Source organism: Peromyscus californicus, unplaced genomic scaffold, assembly GCF_007827085.1.
Source record: "Peromyscus californicus insignis strain IS unplaced genomic scaffold, ASM782708v3 Scaffold_20__1_contigs__length_68692818, whole genome shotgun sequence".
Classification (NCBI taxonomy): Eukaryota; Metazoa; Chordata; class Mammalia; order Rodentia; family Cricetidae; genus Peromyscus; species Peromyscus californicus.
In genome coordinates, this window is record NW_026294503.1 from 1,137,695 (window position 1) to 1,157,289 (window position 19,595).

Sequence of the window (19,595 nt, forward strand, 5' to 3'; positions counted from 1 at the left end):
CAAAAGACAGAGATCTTAGAAGTAAGAAAGATGAATTCTCACAAAAGGACCAGTCATTAGATGCGCAGTTAACTTCTCAAAACCAACAACACAAACCAGGTAACAGTGGGCCAGTATCTTCAATGTGTGGGAACAGTTCTCCACTTAAAAATCCTGTGCTTTCAGAAAAGAGTTTTCAAAAACAAGACAAAATAGGATGTTTTCAGAGTAAGATCTAAGCCAGTTTACCACTATCAGACTTTCCCTAACAGCCTAGAGTATAAGCACTGTCTAGCTAGAAGTGAGTAGGCAAGCTCTAGGCAAATGTCTCTGTGTTCCTTCTGATTGATCAATCACTGAAGTTGCATGCAAGCCCCTGGAGCAAAGAGTCCCTGCAAGCCACTCCAGCAAAGAGCTCCTGCAGCAAAACCACTGCAGCCAAACCCCTGTAGCAAAATCCCTGCAGCAAAACCCCTACAGGCCCCTGCAGCAGAGAGCCCTTGCAGACCCCTCCATCAAGAGACCCTGCAACAAAGCCCATGCAGCAAAGCCCATGAAGACCCATGCATCAAAACCCATGCAAGCCCCTGCAGCAAAGCCCCTGCAGCAAAACTCCTACGGCCCCTGGAGCAAAGGTATGATGGGTTCCCATCGAGAGATGCAGACAAGGCTGCAAGCCTCCTGGGCTTGCTGTGTTTATTTGCCCTTCTTAGCCCTGTACATCCTGGAACCTTCTTTCTCATGAGTAAGCTTCTTCCTCCACTTTTAGTACCTTTCCCACTTCTAATTCTTCTTTCCCTCACTCAGTCTGCTCTACTAGAGGAGTCTTCAAGAGTTGGACTGTGTGGACACTCTGAATAAGTACAGATTGGGAAGAATGCCGGAGAATGTCTATGTCTGTATCACTACTAATAGCAGAGGTGTGAAGAAGAAAGCGACAATTGGGAAGAAAGAAAAGGATCTTCGTGTTCTTTTCTCAGGATGGTATATATACACATCCTAACTGCTAAGTTCTTTCAGGCCTGAAGCCTCATATGTACTATTGAATAGCCACGGCAATAGGAAGTTTAAAGTGAAATTCTCTTATTTTCCATAAATTGATACAAAAAGTGCTACTCATGTGCTCAGACAGGGCGCTTCATTTGAGTGGGGTAGCCTATTCCTGCACACTCAGCTGCTTTCCAATGTGACTTTAACATCAAACTGCTTTTCTGATTCATTTGCATGAGTAGATTTAAGTGCAAAACTGAGGCAAGAAACCCAATTAAAAATTATATATGAAAAGGATGAATGCTCTAACCGAAAAAGGAGTGGATTCAAGGAAAAGCAGGTTGATTGTTGATATTGCCCTTGACCTTGTTAAGATAGATGTTTGCTGTGAGATGGTGTCTTCTATGCATGACAGGGAAGCTGCATTCATGAAATCTCAGCAATAGAGTTGGCTAAACAAGACCAGCATAATGATACCCATTGGCATGCCAATGTAGATGGGAGAAATCTCACAAGACCTCACCCCTAGATGAAGAGCTACAGGCAACCAATGGCTGTGCAGAGAGAGAGAGAGAGTCAGTCTTCTCCAGGGATGAGCCACCTGGTAGCTTATCTAATCTCAGATGTTCAGCCTTAAACACATATAATACAAGCAACACTGAATGGACTCAGTAGTTACGTTGTGTATGTCTATGTGTGTGACAATAGCAACTGAAGAAGAAGTCATGAATTTTAAAGAAGTGGAGAGAACACAGGAGAAGTTGGAGGGGAGGGGAGGCAGATAGAAATTATGTAAATACAGTACTTGTGGATGAAATTTTCAAAATATTTAAGCTAAATGAAAAATAATATGGATTCTGAGTGTTCTAGTGCATCTGTGAATGATTTGAAGTTCCCCAGAGTGTCCCACCTGCCTCACACTAACTACCCTAATGCCACCAACAGTGTTCTGGAACGTCTCCTGTGACTCCATTGCAAATATTATGTTACTACACAGCCCTGTTTGCTTAAGGTGCTCCTTTCATGGTAATTTGAGATGCTTTGCATTTACTGTGAGTAAATATCAAGCACATCTTGATATCTATATCTGTTTCATGAAATACACATCATCTCTAGCTGTGCCCAAATGATTAATTTATAGCTATGTGATGATTAGCATAAAAATCTCATCACAACTCAAGACTGAAATGTTATCATTAATTGCCATTTGAAGTGAGGAATGTTTGTGGTATAGAAATTAATGGTGTGTGCTCACTTCCCAAGTCTGTTAAACTGGAAAACCCAACACTGTTTTAGGAGCAGAAAGAAATTACCTTTGAAGCTTGTATTTCTTTTCCTCTCTCCATGAGACACTCCACAATTAACCAAAGCAAGGCTAGGAGGCAATGGTTAATGAGGTTTCTACATAAAATGAGACAAAAGAACTCAGTTCTCATTAAATCAAGTCTTCCAATCAATTGATTACTTATCTCCAGGCAAAACCATTTCTTCTGGATGTTAGAGTCTCCCAGTACCCTTAAAACTTGACAGATGAATACTCATAGGCTTGCTTCATATCAAAAGAGTGCTGGAATTCTTGAGGAGAACCAGACATTCTTCAATGTTACTAATTATTAATGTTACAGTGGCTATTCCACATATCCTCAAGTAGGTACATGATTATCTGCAAGTGCAATGTCCTTCAGAAAGCCTTGTCTTATTTTCCAGATTTAAAGAACATTTAGACCTTCAAGATGAAGTCAAACTTTGATCCAATTACTTTTCTTAATTCAAAGTATCAGTTAGCATATCTCAAAGATTTCTTAAGCTAAGCTTGTCTTTGAGCCTCTCCCTTGCCATATAAATCATCACTAATACTCACCCAGGAGTCAATTATGCAAGGAACTTTCTAGCATTTTCTCAGTCAATCCTCACCCAATGCAATGAGGCAGGTCCAATCTTAATATCCATTTTAGAAATAGAAAAGCCTAGTTATATACCTCATAAATAACTTCTTCAATATTACAAAACTGATAAAATATGACTGAAATCTAGACAATTTAATTGAAATAGTATCCTCATACAACTAGATTTTATAGATGGTGATCTTCCTAGTCTTTACTGAATAAATGAATGCAATTTTACTGTACCATCCTCACCACAAGGAACAGAAAGTGGCATTAGAATACTACCACACCCTAGCTCAATGTTAAGGAGCCCCACTCTGCTCCCTCAGACATACATATTGTGCACACACACACACACACACACACATAGGATGTGCTTACATCCCCACCAAAAGCCAGCACAGTGTGATTTCTGATTCATTATCCTCTTCTAGGCTAACACTGTTTAGGCTTAAAAAAGAAAATAAAAATAAAAAGGTGACTCTTGCCTTTGAGACAAAACTGGAATCACTGTGATTTGTACTCAAGAAGAGAAGACAAGCCCACCATCTTACCAAAGCTTCCCTTTCAGAGAGCATGGAAACAACAGATCCTTGTCCCATGAGCTATTATTTCCCAGTAGTGCTGAGCATCTTCTAGTGTCCTTATGTTCCTCATATTCTTTCCACTGTCTCTAGAGGTATTTGTGAGTTAGCACGGTATTTACAGCAGCTGGGCAGTGTGGTATATTGCATAATTTAATTTACAGTATTAAATAATTTGTATTCTTATAAATTTGAGTATTAGTCTGAATATAATACTTCTGAAATGTAATTCCCATTCCTTGCATTAACAACTAGATGGTTATCATGTCATACTAGAAATATAAACATCTTTATTTTAGAAAACTAATTTTTTGACAAATGTTTTAAATTTTAAATTGGAAGTGCTTGTTTTACTTAGATCTTTCTATTTTAAAACTTGATATTTATTATAATTTACCCTTACCCTTAGTCCAAGTTAATTATCAATCACTTTGAATTAAATAAAAGTAATTTAAAATACACAGAAAATTTATCTACCATCTTAGCCATTTTTAAGTGTACAGTTTAGTGGTCTGAAATTCACCCACATTGTTGCTCAGCCATCACTATCTTCTGTCTCCAACATGCCTTTCCTGTCAAAATGGAACTCTATACCACTCCCTGCAACTTCTGGCAACCATTATTCCACTTTCCTTCCCTGTGAAACTGACGTTATATGTGGAATCACATAGTACCTGACTTATTTCGCAATACTCTCAAGATTCATCCATTGCTTATGATTTACATATGAAGGGTCCCCCTAAAAGATTCATCTATCTCTTGGTCCCCAGAGAGTAGAGATATTTTGTGAGGTACCAAGAGCTTTGGCATGTCGGGGCTAACTGGAGTGGATCCTTAAGAGTATCTTGTCCCTTGCCCTTTCTGATCTCTCTGCTTCCTAGTCTCCTAAGGGAAGAACTGCCTCTACCATCATGACGTTGTGTCCACACACATGAGGCAAGGCAACCACAGATGGAAGCCATGGACCAAAATAATTCTTATACTCCTCAAACTGTTAGGTATTTTGTCACAGCAATGAAAAGTCTAATACATCCACACAGGGCATATATGAGCTTCCTTTTTTTAAAGACAAAATTGCATTTCATTGTACACATATGTTACATTTTGTATATATATATATATATATATATATATATTCATGATGTCATATCCATTCTTCAGTTGATAGGTACATTTCAGCCATTGAAAATAGTTCTGTGATAACCATGACTGTTCAAGTATCCTTTTGAGACTCAGCTTTCAATTCTTAGAATAAATATAACCCAGAAATAGGTTTACTGAATCATATGATAATTCTGTTTTAACACTTTTATTATACCCAGGTATTAAGTAAATATGCTATGATTTTGGAGGTTCGGGATAACCACAATTTGGTTAATAAGAAAGGACATTCTTTAGGTGAGATACCTGATCATATTCCACCAAAATTAAAGTCTCAGTCTGGATCAGTCTCCCCTTCCTCTGCCACACTGTTTTTCATAGCAGCTGTGCTGTTGCACATTCCCACTCTGTACAAGTATTCTAATTTCTGTACTCAGCCCAGCCAACATGTGTTATCGTTTGTTCCTGTGTGTAATATAACTATGTGTTTGTGTGGGTGCATGCACAGGTGTGTTTACATGTGTATATACATAAGTGGAGATCAGAGGTCAACATTGAATATCTTCCTCAATCACTCTCCATTTTATTTTTTGAGGCAGTCTTTCACTAAACCTGGAACTCACCTATTCACCAAGGCTGACCAATCAGCCTCAGCCATCCTTCTGTCTCCACATAGCCCCACCTACTTGCTGGGGTTACAGATGTGTGTCGGGATGTTGTCAGTGGTGCCTCCTTGGGCACTGTACTCACTGAGCCACCTGCCCTGTCCCTGTGTGCTTCCCTTCCACAGCAGGCGTTCTGATGCATGTGAGGCAGTATTTCACTGCAGTTTTTATTCACATTTCCCTACTCACTAGTGACAAGTGGCATCTTTTTATGTGCACACTATACATTTGTGTATCTTCTTTGGAGAAATGTCCTGTAAAGTCCTTTGCCCATTTTTTTGATCAAACTGTTGGGTCGCACTTCCTTACATACTCCAGATATTACCTCTTCATCAGAGATCTGATTTGTGAATTTTTTTTAACTATTCTATGTTTTGTCCTCTTAGTTTGTTGACTGTTTTGTTTTTTGCTTTTTTTTTGAGGCAGATATTGTCATGTTGCCCAATTGTCTTTTGTTTCTTATGCCTTTAGTATCATATCCATTATGATATGATATCCAAGAAATCAGTATCCATTCCTGTTTCATAAAGCTCGACCCCAGTGTCATCTTCTAAGAGTTTTAGTTGTTCTGTTTAGGTCTCTGATATAACTCATTAATTCTTGTACATAGTTCATGTAGGGATCTAACTTTATTATTTTTCATGGAGATATACAGTTCTCCCAACAATATATATTTTAAAAGACTTTATTTTCCTCAATTGGCAAGAATAATTCGACCATATATGCATGGGTTTACTTGGGGTTCTCCATTTGTCAGTATGTCTGTTTTTATTCTAAGGAATTTATTGTTTTTATTACTGAGCTTTAAAATAAGTTTTGGGGGCTGGGAGAAAGAGCACTGGCTGCTCTTGAAGGGGACCTGGGTTCAATTCCCAACATCCACATGGTGGCTCACAGCCATCTATAACTCCAATTCCAGGGGACCCAACCCCTATTTCTGACCTCCTCAGGCACCAGGCATGCATGTTACATACAGACAAACACCCATACATACATAAAACTAAAATATATCCTAAAATTTCAAAATAATGAGATTTGAAATAAGTAAATATGAGGTATCCGTCTTTGTTATTTGGGGATTGTTTGACTCTTTGTTGTTTCTTGAAACTTCATATGAAATTAAAATGACCTTCTGTGGTTTTCATAGGGATTGCACTGACTCTGTAGACCTCTTTGGGTAGCATGGACATCTTATCAGGATTAATTCTTTAATTCATGAATCATGGATGACTTTCTACTGTTTATTTCTTCTTTAATTTCTTTCAGAAATGTTTAATGATTTCTAGTATGTATAAAGCTTTCACCTCTTTAGTTAAATTTATTCTTTCTTGAAACTATTGTAATTGTAATTTTTCCTTTAATTTCATTTTCAAATGTTTGTTGTTAGTATGTGGAAACACAAATGATTTTCTGTGCTATTTTGTATTCTGAAAATGTGGTGAATTTATTCATTAGTTCTAACAAGTTGTTGATGGTTTTTATGGTTTCCTACATATAAAAATCATATTACTCATAAGTAGAAGTTATTTTAACTCACCCTTCCCAGTTTAGATGCTTTAATTTCTGCATCTTGTCTAAAGTATCTGGTTTTATGAATTAATTTTGAATATTTTAGAAGAAATATAACTTTTCTGAAAAGCTGGGAATGGTGGCCCATGGAACATTCAGAAAGCTGAAGCAGGAGAATTGCCACAAGTTCAAGTCTGTATAGTAAGTTTCAGACCAGTATGGACAACAATATGAGACTCTCTCAAAATATAAATAAAATATTCAAAAGATAACCTTTCAGAAAACATATATAAAATATTTTATACTTGCTTTACTGCATACTTTCATTAAATATATTCATAAATATATTCAGATGTGGAATATTTGAATATAAATCCTGTAGAGCATTATTGTCAATAGAATACAAATTGTGTGAAAAAAATTCATAACTGTTAAAATGACAATAAGAAAAATGGGTCCTATAGAAAATATAAACAATGAGTTGCAAATTGTATATACCTTTACTATTAAATCAAATAGTGCTGGCCCATCAATAGACTATCCAGGCTTGAGAAACAATTATTAAAATCAACTATTTTTTATACAGTGCTGGGAATTGAACTCAAGCCCTCATGCACACATGGGAAGTGCTTTACCAACTGAGCTAAATCCCCAGCCCCAAAATCACTACTTTTAATATTTTCCTGACTTTCAGTAATTCTAAATGTAAATTTGGCAAAGCAATATATTAAAACATCCATGGTTTAACTGTTGATTTTCTCTTGATAACTTAAAATTGTTTAAGCATATTTTAAAGTTTCTCTCTTATAGAAAAGAAGATAAGGAAGAGCAAGCTAGAGTTGGCCTAGTGCTCAGCTCTCCCTGCCTAGAGCCTCAAGACATTAGCAGAAGACTTAGCTTTGAAAATACACATCCAGAAGCTTGCCTTGTCCAGACACAGAAAGGAAGGGAAGGAGAGAGGGAGGGAGGGAGGGAGGGAGGGAGGGAGGGAGGGAGGGAGGGAGGGAGGGAGGGAGGGTGTATGGGGGGGGCAGACACATATAATCACAGGAGCTATACTCTGCTAACTACCTCTTCCCATTGAGACTAGGCTATGTATGCACTGCAAACCTGTCAGGGCTTGGTGCCCTGTAATGGGTTCCCTTGGCACTGGGGATAATGGTCACAGTATGGAAGACCAGGCATGTTCTCACCCTGGCTCCCCGCCCACCCTCAGGTCTGGCTGGTACACTCCTTCAGACTACATTGTTTCACTGTTGTTGGTTCCTTTGTTTTCAATTCTTCAGGATGTCTCCTCCGGCCCTTTGCACACGGGGTCCCTGAATTTATGCTCCTCCTCACTACACTCCCCACTTTGTCGGATTAGTTCCAGCTTATTCATTAAACCTCCCCCAGTGCATTCCTACAGGAAGCCCCATTTCAGTCTCCAGACTAGATGCATATCAATGAATAGCAAAAATAATTACAACCACAGTCATTTGTGAAAGCTAACATTTATTGAGTGTTTGCTCTCCCACAGTCAAAGAAGTAAGCACAGCCAGGTATTAACTCCTTCAATGCTCCTCAACCCCTCTACTTTACAATATTTCTTACTTATTTTTTGTGAATGTCATGTATGTATACAATGTATTATGGTCTTATGCACTCCCCATTACTCCCTTTTTTGTAAATAATGAAGTCAAAATTGAGATATAGTAAGTCACTTGCCCAAGATCAGATTTTGAATTAGGAGTAGCCAAAGACTATGTGCCTCAGAGACCTTATGCTTAGTCACAATGCCCATTTGGTTTCCTCATTCACAGTTTGACTCACTATATATTCAGTAAGTCCCCACTGTGTGCTAGCCACAGTGAAGCCTGGGAGAAATAGCAGTGTTAGGACCGAGAGAAGCCCCCAACAAAGACCAACAGTCACGTATGCAATTTAGCAACAACAGGTTGAGGTGGCAAGTAGAGACCCCAAAGGAAGGTCACAAGCTCTTTTTAAGCAGAGTTAGAGGAATTCCAGGAAGGAGGGATTAATCTGTGCTGATTGGTGGAGGAAGGATTAGTCTGGGGGCTGATTGGTGGGAGGCTCTAGTGGTTAGGGACCTTCTAGCTACAGGGTAGGAAAAGCTATCTTTAGCTAGCAAACGGCTGGGGGGCGCCTGCTGATTGATTGCCCCTGAGTTGTGGTCTTCCCGAGAACTGCTTGCTCAGCTCCAGCCAGTTCTAGTAAACAGAAAGGAAGGCCTGGTCCCTGCAGGGCTACCAGAGACCTGTCATGGCTCTGGTCTGGCTCCACAGCCCTCTCAAACAGCAAAACAGAAAGAGAACAGCACCCTAGGGTCTTTGTCTGGTCATGGGGAGAGACTATAAAACTAAGCAAGTTGTGTCAGAGAGCGTGGGTAGGGAAGGATTTCTATCGACAACATGGACAGAGGTATCCTCTGAAAACTGAAAAAAAGAGGACATTTGAGCTGAGCCCTGGTGGGTGTTGGGCAGAGAGTGCTAGATATGTATTTCACAAATCCACCCTTTGTTACAGTAATAGAAGCCTTATTTCTAGCTAGAGTGAAGAGTATGTTTTTCTACTCAACTTTGCTAATTCCCTTAAAGGTGTTCACATTCTAGCTAACTGGAAGTAGCATGGCAAACGTACAGAAAGCCTCCTTGAGGGAAGTTGGCAAGTCAGGGTGCTCCTCCCTGAGTGTGTAGAATCAGCAGCAGACATGGGCTATGAACTGAACTTGGAAGGTACACATCAGAGCAGCAGGCAAGAAGGGTCCCTATTACTGAGGCTCCAGCTCTGGACAGAGTATCCCAGGAAACACTGCATGAGTCTCCTGAGGGGTGAAGGCACTTCTTTGTCCTTGTAATGATGCAATGCTACTGCTGTGTGATATGAACACTGAGCTTCAGGCAGAATTTTTTGCCACTGTAGTAATTAATAAAGGTCTTGAGGAAGTCATCAATGACCCTCCAGGGCCAATTACTCTCACTCAGAAAGTGGCTGGTCTCCTCTTCCTTTGGAAGGTAACTGGGAGGTATCTGGCACAGATCGTGACACTGACTTGATCAGAGGTCACATGGCAAACTGACAGACAAAAAGCACCATGGCTCAGACCTCTAAGACATGCCTCCAAGCACATTAGTGATTTCACAAACATACCCAAATGCTCAGATAAGCTTCTGGCATCCTTCATCTTTGCATGTCCATGTGTTGGTGTGTAAGAAGAATATTTGTACCTTTTTTAAAAAACAATTTTGTTCCGTGTATGTACTATATACTTATATACATATTCGCATATGTGTGCACATTTATAGGGGATTGGGTGCGCATGAGGAGGCCAGAGCTCCATTAGTGTCTTCCTCTATCACTCTCTACCTTCTTTTTTGAGATGAGATCTTTCATTGGACCTTGAGCTATCTGATTTGGTTTTACTGGCTGGCCACAAAGCTCCAAGGATCCTTCTGTTTCTACCTCCCTAGTGTTGGCATTATTGGCTTATGACACCATGCCCTGGATTCATATGTGTATGCTAGGGATGTGAATTCGGGTCTTTATGCTCATTCAGCAAACACCTTACCAATTGAGCTATTTCCGCAGCCCCTTCAATAATCTCTTAAAGCAGAGTTTTACATATTATAGGTGGGCCTCAAACCTTTTATGTACCCAAGGCTGACTTTGAACTTCTGATCCCCCTGCTTTCACCACCTAAGTACTGAGACTATAGATGTATACTTTCAAACTTGATTTATGCCAGGGATCAAACCCAGGGCTTTGTGTATTCCAGGAAATCACTCTACTAACTGAGCTATATCTAGGCTTGTGTTTTAACTGAGCAACCAGCACACGAAGGAATGAGCATAGACACTGAGACCTTGGGGTCTTCTCTGTCATTTTGACTCTCTCAATCAGCCTGTGTAGGTAAGTGACAGGAATACATTTAAACAAACTTCAGGAAAACAAGGAGCTGTAATTGAAAAATACCAAGCTATGGGGTAGACTCAAGGCTTCAGGATAACAGAACTTGAAGAACTAAAGCAGAGATGGAGGCCTGCTCAGCCAGGCTTGCCAGCCTTCTGAAGCTCACCCACATTACATAAAACAATGATATTTCCATGGCCCATGGGAATAAAATAATGAGGCTTCTCCATGCAATTGAAAGTAACTCACTTCCTGGCATACTGATTAGCCACCCAGACAAAGCCATTTCTTTATTCTTTCAGTTTCTAAGTTTCCAAGGATGATCATGCCCAGTACTTATTGACCCATAGGAACTGTTTTTAACACTACACTCATTCACTCATCAAACCCTCACACAATCATCTAAATCAGGTATTATATTTTATAACTTAAAAGATAAGATTCAGCTCCTTAAAAACTAAGTGGCTTGCTCAAGGCCACAGAGTTCAAGGTGAAGGCAGCAGTTGAAAACTCAGTTTGCTTCACTTTGCCTGAATCATTATCTTTAGAACCTAAACTGTCAAAAGCAGTAACACTTTCTACAGCAGGAAGTGAAATGATGTCCTGAGCTTGAGGTCGGTGTCCACCCTTGGACCAATTATCCATGAGAAGGAGATGGACTCTGCTGTGGAAAATAACTGGAAGCTTTTGGGTATAGCTATGGAATTGAGGAAAGAATGAATCCTAGGATAGTCTTTCAAAAGAGTCTTCATCTCCCTGTCCTTCACCCTCCCTGGACTCTTTAGCTCACAGCACACTGTCAGTACCATGTGTCTCTTGCTTGTACCTCTTGTACCTCTTCTCCATTCCTGTTTCCTTCCTTATGCCAAAGGCAACCATTCTGCTTGCTTGGTAAGAATTATTTTGTTTTATAGTGTCTGTCTGTCTGTCTGTCTGTGTGTACCTACGTGCATACCATGTGTGTATAGATGCCGACAGAGACCAGACGAGGATGTCAGATGCCATTGAGCTGGAGTTATAAGTGTATTTAAGCCATCCAATATGGTCCTGGGAATCAAACTCGAGTACCCTAGAAGAGCAAAGTGTGTTCTTAACCACTGAGCCATCTCTCCAGCCCCATGAAGCATTTTATTTTTACATGTTCTTGTATAACATGAATTTTTGTTTTGTGTGCATGCTTATTTTATTTAAAAATGTGTAAGCAGTCTGCAGGTACAATTCTGTGTCTTCCTCACCATGTGAGTTCATGTTCATAAGACCTATGCATGTTCTCATACACATACTATATCATCACTTCTGAACATGCATAGACTCCATGACTTACCTGAAACATTTCACCTTCCCTTTTCCATAACCCATGTTTTATCTAGTCATGAACTAGTATATTTCCTTTCATGCAGATCACTCCACTGTTCAGTGTTGCATCCCAGAATTAAGCAGTTATTATCCGTCTCCCTCACCTTGGGAGTCCTTTTATCAAGGAAGCTTCATTCCTGCCCGGTGCTCCATGCTGGCTGCGTTTCTAATCCTCTTTTCTCTCCAAGTCTCCTGTGTTTGCCTCTATCAGAGACCACAGAGCATCATGGGAAAAAGTGCTGTGCCTAAGGCCAGACTGTTTGGACTCAGAATCTGACTCTGTCACAAGAAGTCACAAAACTTAGTGCTTTCCTCTCTGGATCTGCAAAATGTCATTGACTACACTACTCACAAGGCTGTAGTAAGAATTCAGTGGAGAACTGTATTGTACCAATACAACTACCAATTGAGTATTATTAGTACAGATTGGCAAGCCATTTGTCCATGCATTGGAATTATCTGTTTCCTGGTTTGCCTCTGCCATTAGGCCATGAAGCTTATGAGTCCAAGGATATTGGATTCACATTCGCTTGTACCTAGAGCCTCACACATGGCCAGAGCCCAGGCATGTTCACTGAGTGGAGCTCTCTCCTACTTACCCTCAAGTTTGAAATGGCTGCAGGATTTGTATGTAGCAACTACCTAGATGGAGGAGATGCTCAAATAGAAACAGACTGGAGATGAGAGATTTCCTAAAGCTATAATGCTGCGCAATAGAAATATGTAGCATCAGCTGCATATTGAGCCAATCTGGTCCACAGGCCACACTAGACTGGCCCTGGGGAAATAGCTGTGCACAGGCATCCGCTATGCTTGGCTAAGGATACAGTTAAGGGTCATCACATGGCTACATGCTATGTGCCTTCATGTGGGTGCTTTAGACAATGTCTAGCATGTCCTTAATCAGCAGCAAAAGCTAGCCAGCTTCTTAGTGTGATCATCTCCAAACAGAGCTGGAAGATGGTACACTTGCTCTCTTGTATCTGAATCTTTGGGACTTTTGTTCTGTTTTGTTTTCGTGTGTGTGTGTGTGTGTGTGTGTGTGTGTGTGTGTGTGTGTGTGTGTGTGTGTGTGTTTGTCTTTGCTCTTTCTTATGCAGAATTCTAATGGAAATTATTTGTTAGCAGTTTGCCTGTTTAACAGTCTGAGCTTTTTCCTTTCAACTCCAGTAAGTGTGTCTGTCTCTGCACTTCACAGGTGGGGAGCAAAGCTTCTCAGCTTTGAGGGCTGCTGAGGCAGTATAACTCTTGTGTCACGTTCTCTGAACTCTGAGTCTCCAGCCACTCATAGTAGGTATTTCTGGGGACATGGCTGAAGTCACAAACCCCTCACTAGGGATGAACTTGGATATGTTGTTGAAATAAATGAATAAACAGGAAGAGGAAGAAGGGAATCAAATCCCCAGTGCTGTTTCTCAGTCTTGAAGGCCTTTCCCATTAGCCTTCTAAGCAACTTTCCAACAACCGCAGAGCTACTGAAAGGCTTGAAAATGCTTTGCTTTCACATGTGGAAAGCAGCCCTCAGGGTGAATTACTGGCTGCCCCGCATTAGAGGCGAGTTGTAAGCACCGTTAACTATAAGGAGAGGGGTTAATTACAGAGAGAACTCAATGGCCTACACTCAGGAGTTGCAGTGATTCCCAGTGAGGGGGTTTATCAGGAGGCCATGTTGGCTGGCAGTAGCCTGCTCCCAGGTCAGGGCTTAATGGGAGAGTCTGAAACCATGTGCAGTGTTTGGGTTTATGTGGGGACCGAAAGCACTGTTGTGTGTGAGTTCATTAGCTTTGGGGATTATTGTCCATGGGGATTCATTAACCAGTGTCAGGAGAAGGGACCAGGGGTAAGATGAGCTGACGGTATTCAGCAAAACCTCTTATTCTATAAAATTAGGAACTTGATGAAAATTTCAACTGCTGACTGGCTCTCTGAGCTCTTAGTGAAGAGATATGGACAACATTGTAGAGCATCTTACTCACAACGATCTTGAATGCCAGATGCTTCAAAACATGTCCATGTAAGAAGACTTGATTTCCAAGAAACCATATGAGTTTCTCTTTTAGAAGCCTGTGAAAAGAGTTTTGGGTTTTGGGGGGCTTTGGTTTTGTTTGTTTGTTTTATCTTGTTCGTTTGTTTTTAGTTTTGAGCCAGAAACTCCATTTCTAACCCAACCTCTACTGCTCAACATTTTGAGAACAAATAGATATCCAGGACAAATACAGGAGCTTACCTGGAAAAATGCACATTTCACTGTCACAAAATGAGTATGTGCTCTATCCCAGCATGGTACAGAGTGTGCTCTTCCCCTGCTCTGCTGCCCACGGTGTCCCTAAAGCCTGGGTCTACAGGTGTTAAAATTCAGACTCGTGGGTTCTCGAAGGCTGTGCCTGGAGAATGGAGCCAGCAACTGATTTTAAGACCTCTGGCTGACTGGTCACCGTCTACTCTTCCATTCTGCCTCAGTACAATGCTCCAAACTGCTAAGTTGTTATGGAAATTAGAACCCTCCACAGGAGCATGGGAAGTTGTCCCAGCAGTTAAGGGAGTACTGTTCTCACAGCGTACTGGAGTTTCTTGGCTCACAACCACCTGTAATCCCAGCTCCAGGGACTGGACTTCCTCCCCTGGCTTCTAGTGCTAACTACACTCATGTGCACAGCCACGTGCAAACACATACACAAACACATGCTCAGAAAATAGTCAATAAACAAAGGCACAGAGCTAAGAAGAAATGCTCAAATGTCCACTCTTGTGTATTTCTGAGCAAGGCACCTCCTGCTCTGTCTCACCCAGCCCCTATACTTCTCACATATTTTAAGGCTCCCACTTCATAATAACATGCATGAGGAAAATCTGAAGAGATTCTCTGTGTTGATTCCTCATTGTATTACATGTTTTCAAGACCTGTGAGTAACTTTTTCTCACAATACATTCCTACTGAACCATCTCTAAGAGCATCTACTTTGCTGTGTTAGTAATGAATATAACTCTCTCCCTTTGAATTTCTGCTCTTTAGGTCCATGTGGCAAGTAAAGTAATTCTCTGAAATGATACCAAATGAAGGTCTTGTCACAGATCAATAAAAAATTAATGCATTTCTACCTTCAGACTTTAGTTTCTTATCTGCATTCAGCTTAACTATTTTTGACTTTTAAATATTTTGTGTTTAACAGTATTTATAATGCATTGCACAGTCTCGGCCTGTACAAATGACAGGCTAATACTCTGGAGTCAGCAGAGGACAGTGTAAGAGCACATTGGTTCTGGAGTCAGCTTTCCTGGTTCCGATCCTGACTCCTAGCATTCCATCACTTACAGTATTGGTATCAGGAAAGTTACAGGAGCAAACTTTGTCTTACCCTTTGTGTTACAAAAGTAAATTTAAAATTACCCCTATACCATCATATTCCTATAAAGCATTAGTTTATGAAATATTTAGAACAATACCTGGAGCTCAGTAGACCTATTAAAATACCACTATTATCCAACAGGAACAAAGAAATCTAAGAAATTGGGGAGACAGTTTCATGACACCAGGAATAAAGATTTGTGTGTATTGGACCACACCACCATGACCTTCCAGGACTGAATTTCTTAAAGTACTAAAACACTAAAGGATTGTTTTAGTCTGTTTTGTGTTGCTGTAGTTGATAGGAATTCCAACCACGCCCCCATGGTCGTGCATCCTAACCCTCCTCAAGTAGTACCACTCCCTAATGACCAATCATTTGAATGTATGAGCCTATGGGGGCCATTCTTATTCAAACTCCCAAACAAATCATAAGGCAATCATCTTAAGGTACTCTAAATGAGTCACTAGTAAGCAGAATGTTGACTGTCTTACATAGAACTCATGGAATGTGTGAAGTCTGAAACAGCAAGTAAAAATATAGATGTTAAAAACTAAACAGAAAAGGATGAAAAGATGGAAATATGTGTGATGTACCTGAATACAAAATATTTATAATATGCCAGAGAAACATAAGACAAAATGCTAGGCAGCTATAGTCAACACTAAAGATACACACCGTGTAATAGCTATGATTTCATTATTTGGCTATCTATTTGTCTTTGTTATTGTTCTACTGTTGCAAAAAGACATAATGACTAAGGTAACTCATAAAAGAAAGCATTTAACTGGACACTTGCTTACAGTTTAGGGGTTTAGGCCATAATCACCATGGTGGGAAGCAGACAGACATGGCACTTGAGCAGTAGCTGAGAGCTTTACATCCTTTTATTCAGGCAAAGAGAGAGACACTTGGCCTGGTGTGGGCTTTTGAAATCTCAACACCCATACCCAGTGACACACCTCCTTTTCATGCAGTTTTACTAAGTTGGGACCAAGCATTCAAACATAAGAGCTTCTAAGGGCCATTCTCATTTAAATCATTACTTTTCACTCCCTAGACCCCATAGGCTTATAGCCACATCATAAAGAAAAATGCAGTCAGTCCAACTTCAAAAGTCCCCATAGTCTATCATAGTCTTTTCAACACTGTTTAAAAGTCCAAAGTTCAAAGTATCTTCTAAGACTCAGGCAAAGCTTTAACTTTAACCACCCCGGCCCCATAAAACCAAAAAACAAATGATATGCTTCTAACATACAATGGCCCAGCATATACATTAACACTCCAAAGGAGAGAAAAATGGGGCATAGTGAAGAAATGCTGGAACCAAAAACCAGCAGGGCAACTCCAAATTCTTCATCTCCATGTCCAATGCCAAAGTGCTCTTAAGAGCTCCCACTCCTTCTAACTTTGCTGACTACAACACACTTCTCTCTCTTGGGCTGGTTCCACACCCAGTCTGCAGGGTTCCAATATTTCTGGCATCTCCAACATCATGGGATCTTTAACATAATTCAGGATTTACCTGTAACTCCAATAGACTCCACAGGAACAGGTACAACCCACTCCAGTTGGAAAAACAGGTGTGTGAGTAGCCTCCCAGTTGAACTGCCCCAACCTCCAGACCCTAAACTCCAAAGCATATCCTCTGCCCCTCCCCCTCTCATTTCAGTACCATCAAGGCAGCTGGGCTCTGCCTCCAACTCTAGTGGAAATCCATTGCTCTGGTGCAGTCCCCAGCAGCCAGCAAGCAGGTAAGAAACCACTGGATTCTGTTCCCCCAAGATGTACTCACCGCTCACACCTACCCTCCTCATCATTCTTCCCATGAACAGCCAAGCCCTTCCTCACATATCCGGCAGATTCCATAGACACAAGTACAACCCACACCAGTTGGAAGAACAGACTCCATAGGCACAGGTACAGTCACACTAGCCAGAAGAACAGGAGGATACACTGGAGCTAAGCACTCAAATCCCCACAACTCTTAGAGAAACCCTATTGGACCTAAAGATCTGGCAGTCAACAGAACCCTTGACCATTAAGGCCAGAAGACTATAAAGGAAACAGACACTAAACAGAACAAAATACCCATCCAACAATGACAACACAAGAATCAACACCCAGACCTATAATCATCCCAAACCCAGATGTGTAAATACCAGTGTAAGAATGCATTCAACAACAGAAAGGGCAATATGGCACCACCAGAATCCAGAGATCCTGAACATCCCAACACAGCTGAAGCACAAGAAAATGACCTTAAAAATAACTTTATGAAGATGATAGAGGCCCTTAAAGAGGAAATGAAAAATTTCCTTAACGAAATCAAGGGAATGACAAACAAAAAATTAGAAAAAAATCAATAAATCCCTTAAAGAAAGCTAAGAAAAAACAATGAAACTGGTGAAGGAAACAGTTCAAAACTTGAAAATTGAAATATAAGCAATAAAGAAAACACAAACTGAAGGAATTCTGGAAATGGAAAATCTTGATAAGTGAACAGGAACTACAGATGCAAGCATCACCAACAAAATACAAGAGATGGAAGAGAAAATCTCAGGTATTGAAGATATGCTAGAGGAAATAGATTCATCAGTCAAAGAAAATGTTAATCCAGCACATTTTTGATGCAAAACATTCAGGAAATCTGGGAGACCATGAAAAGACCAAACCTAAGAATAATAGGAATAGAAGAAGGAGAAGAATCCCAGCTCAAAGGCACAGAAAACATATTGAACAAAATCATAGAAGAAAACTTTCTCAATCTAAAGAAGGACATGCCTAAGTGACCCCCCAAAATTCTACCAGGGAGCTCCTACAGCTGATAAACACCTTCAGTGATGTGGCTGGATACAAGAGAAACTCAAAAAAATCAGTTGCCCTCCTTTATACAAATGATAATTGGACTGAGAAAGAAATTAGGAAAACAACACCCTTTATGATAGCTACAAATAATATAAAATATCTTGGGATAACTTTAACCAAACAAATGGAAAACCTGTATAACAAGAACTTTAAGTCTTTGAATAAAGAAATTGGAGAAGATATCAGAAAACAGAAAGCTCTCCCATGGTTATGGATTGGTAGGATTAACATAGTGAAAATGGTCATCTTACCAAAAGCAATCTAAAGATTCAAAGCAATCCCCATCAAAATTCCAACACAATTCTTCATAGACCTTGAAAAAACAAAATACTTACCCTCATATGGAAAAACAAAAACCCAGGAGAGCTAAAACAATTCTGAACAGTAAAAGAACTTCTGGTGGTATTATTATCCCTGATTTCAAGCTCTACTATAGAGCAATACTAATAAAAACAGCATAGTATTGGCATAATAACAGACAGGTGGATCAATGGAATTAAATAAGACCCTGATGTAAATCCACACACCTATGAATACCTGATTTTTGACAAAGAAGCCAAAATTATATAATGGAAAAAAGAAAACATCTTCAACAAATGGTACTGGCATAACTGGATGTAGGCATGTAGACGAATGTAAAATGATCGATATCTATTGCCCTGCAAAAACTCAAGTCCAAGAGGATCAAAGACCTCAGCATAAAACCAGTTACACTGAGAGAAAGTAAAAAGTAACCTAGGATGCATTGGCACAGGAGACAACTTCCTGAATAGAACCCAGAAGCACAGACACTGAGAGCAATAATTATAAATGGGACCTCCTGAAACTGAGAAGCTTTTGTAAGGCAAGGGACACCATCAATAAGACAAAATAGCAGCATACAGAATGGGAAATCTCTTCACCAACCCCACTGACAGAGGACTGATCTCCAAAATATATAAAGAACTCAAGAAACTAGACATCAAAATACCAAATAATCAAATTGAAAAATGAAGTACAGATCTAAACAGATAATTCTCAACAGAAGAATCTCAAATGGCCAAGATACACTTAAAGAGTTGTTCAACATCCCTAGACATCAGCAAAATGCAGATCAAAATGACTCTGAGATACCATCTTATACCTGTCAGAATGGCTAAGATCAAAAATGCTTCTGGCAGCTTATGCTGAAGAGGATGTGGACTAAGGGGAACACCCCTCCACTACTGATGGGAGTGTAAACTTATACAGCCACTTTGAAAATCAATAGGCAGTTTCTCAGAAAAACTGGGAATCAATCTACCTCAAGACCCAGCTATGCCAATCTTGGGCATATACTGAAAGGATGCTCAATCATATCACAAGGACACTTGCTCAACTATGTTCATAGCAGCATTATTCATCATAGTCAGAACTTGGAAA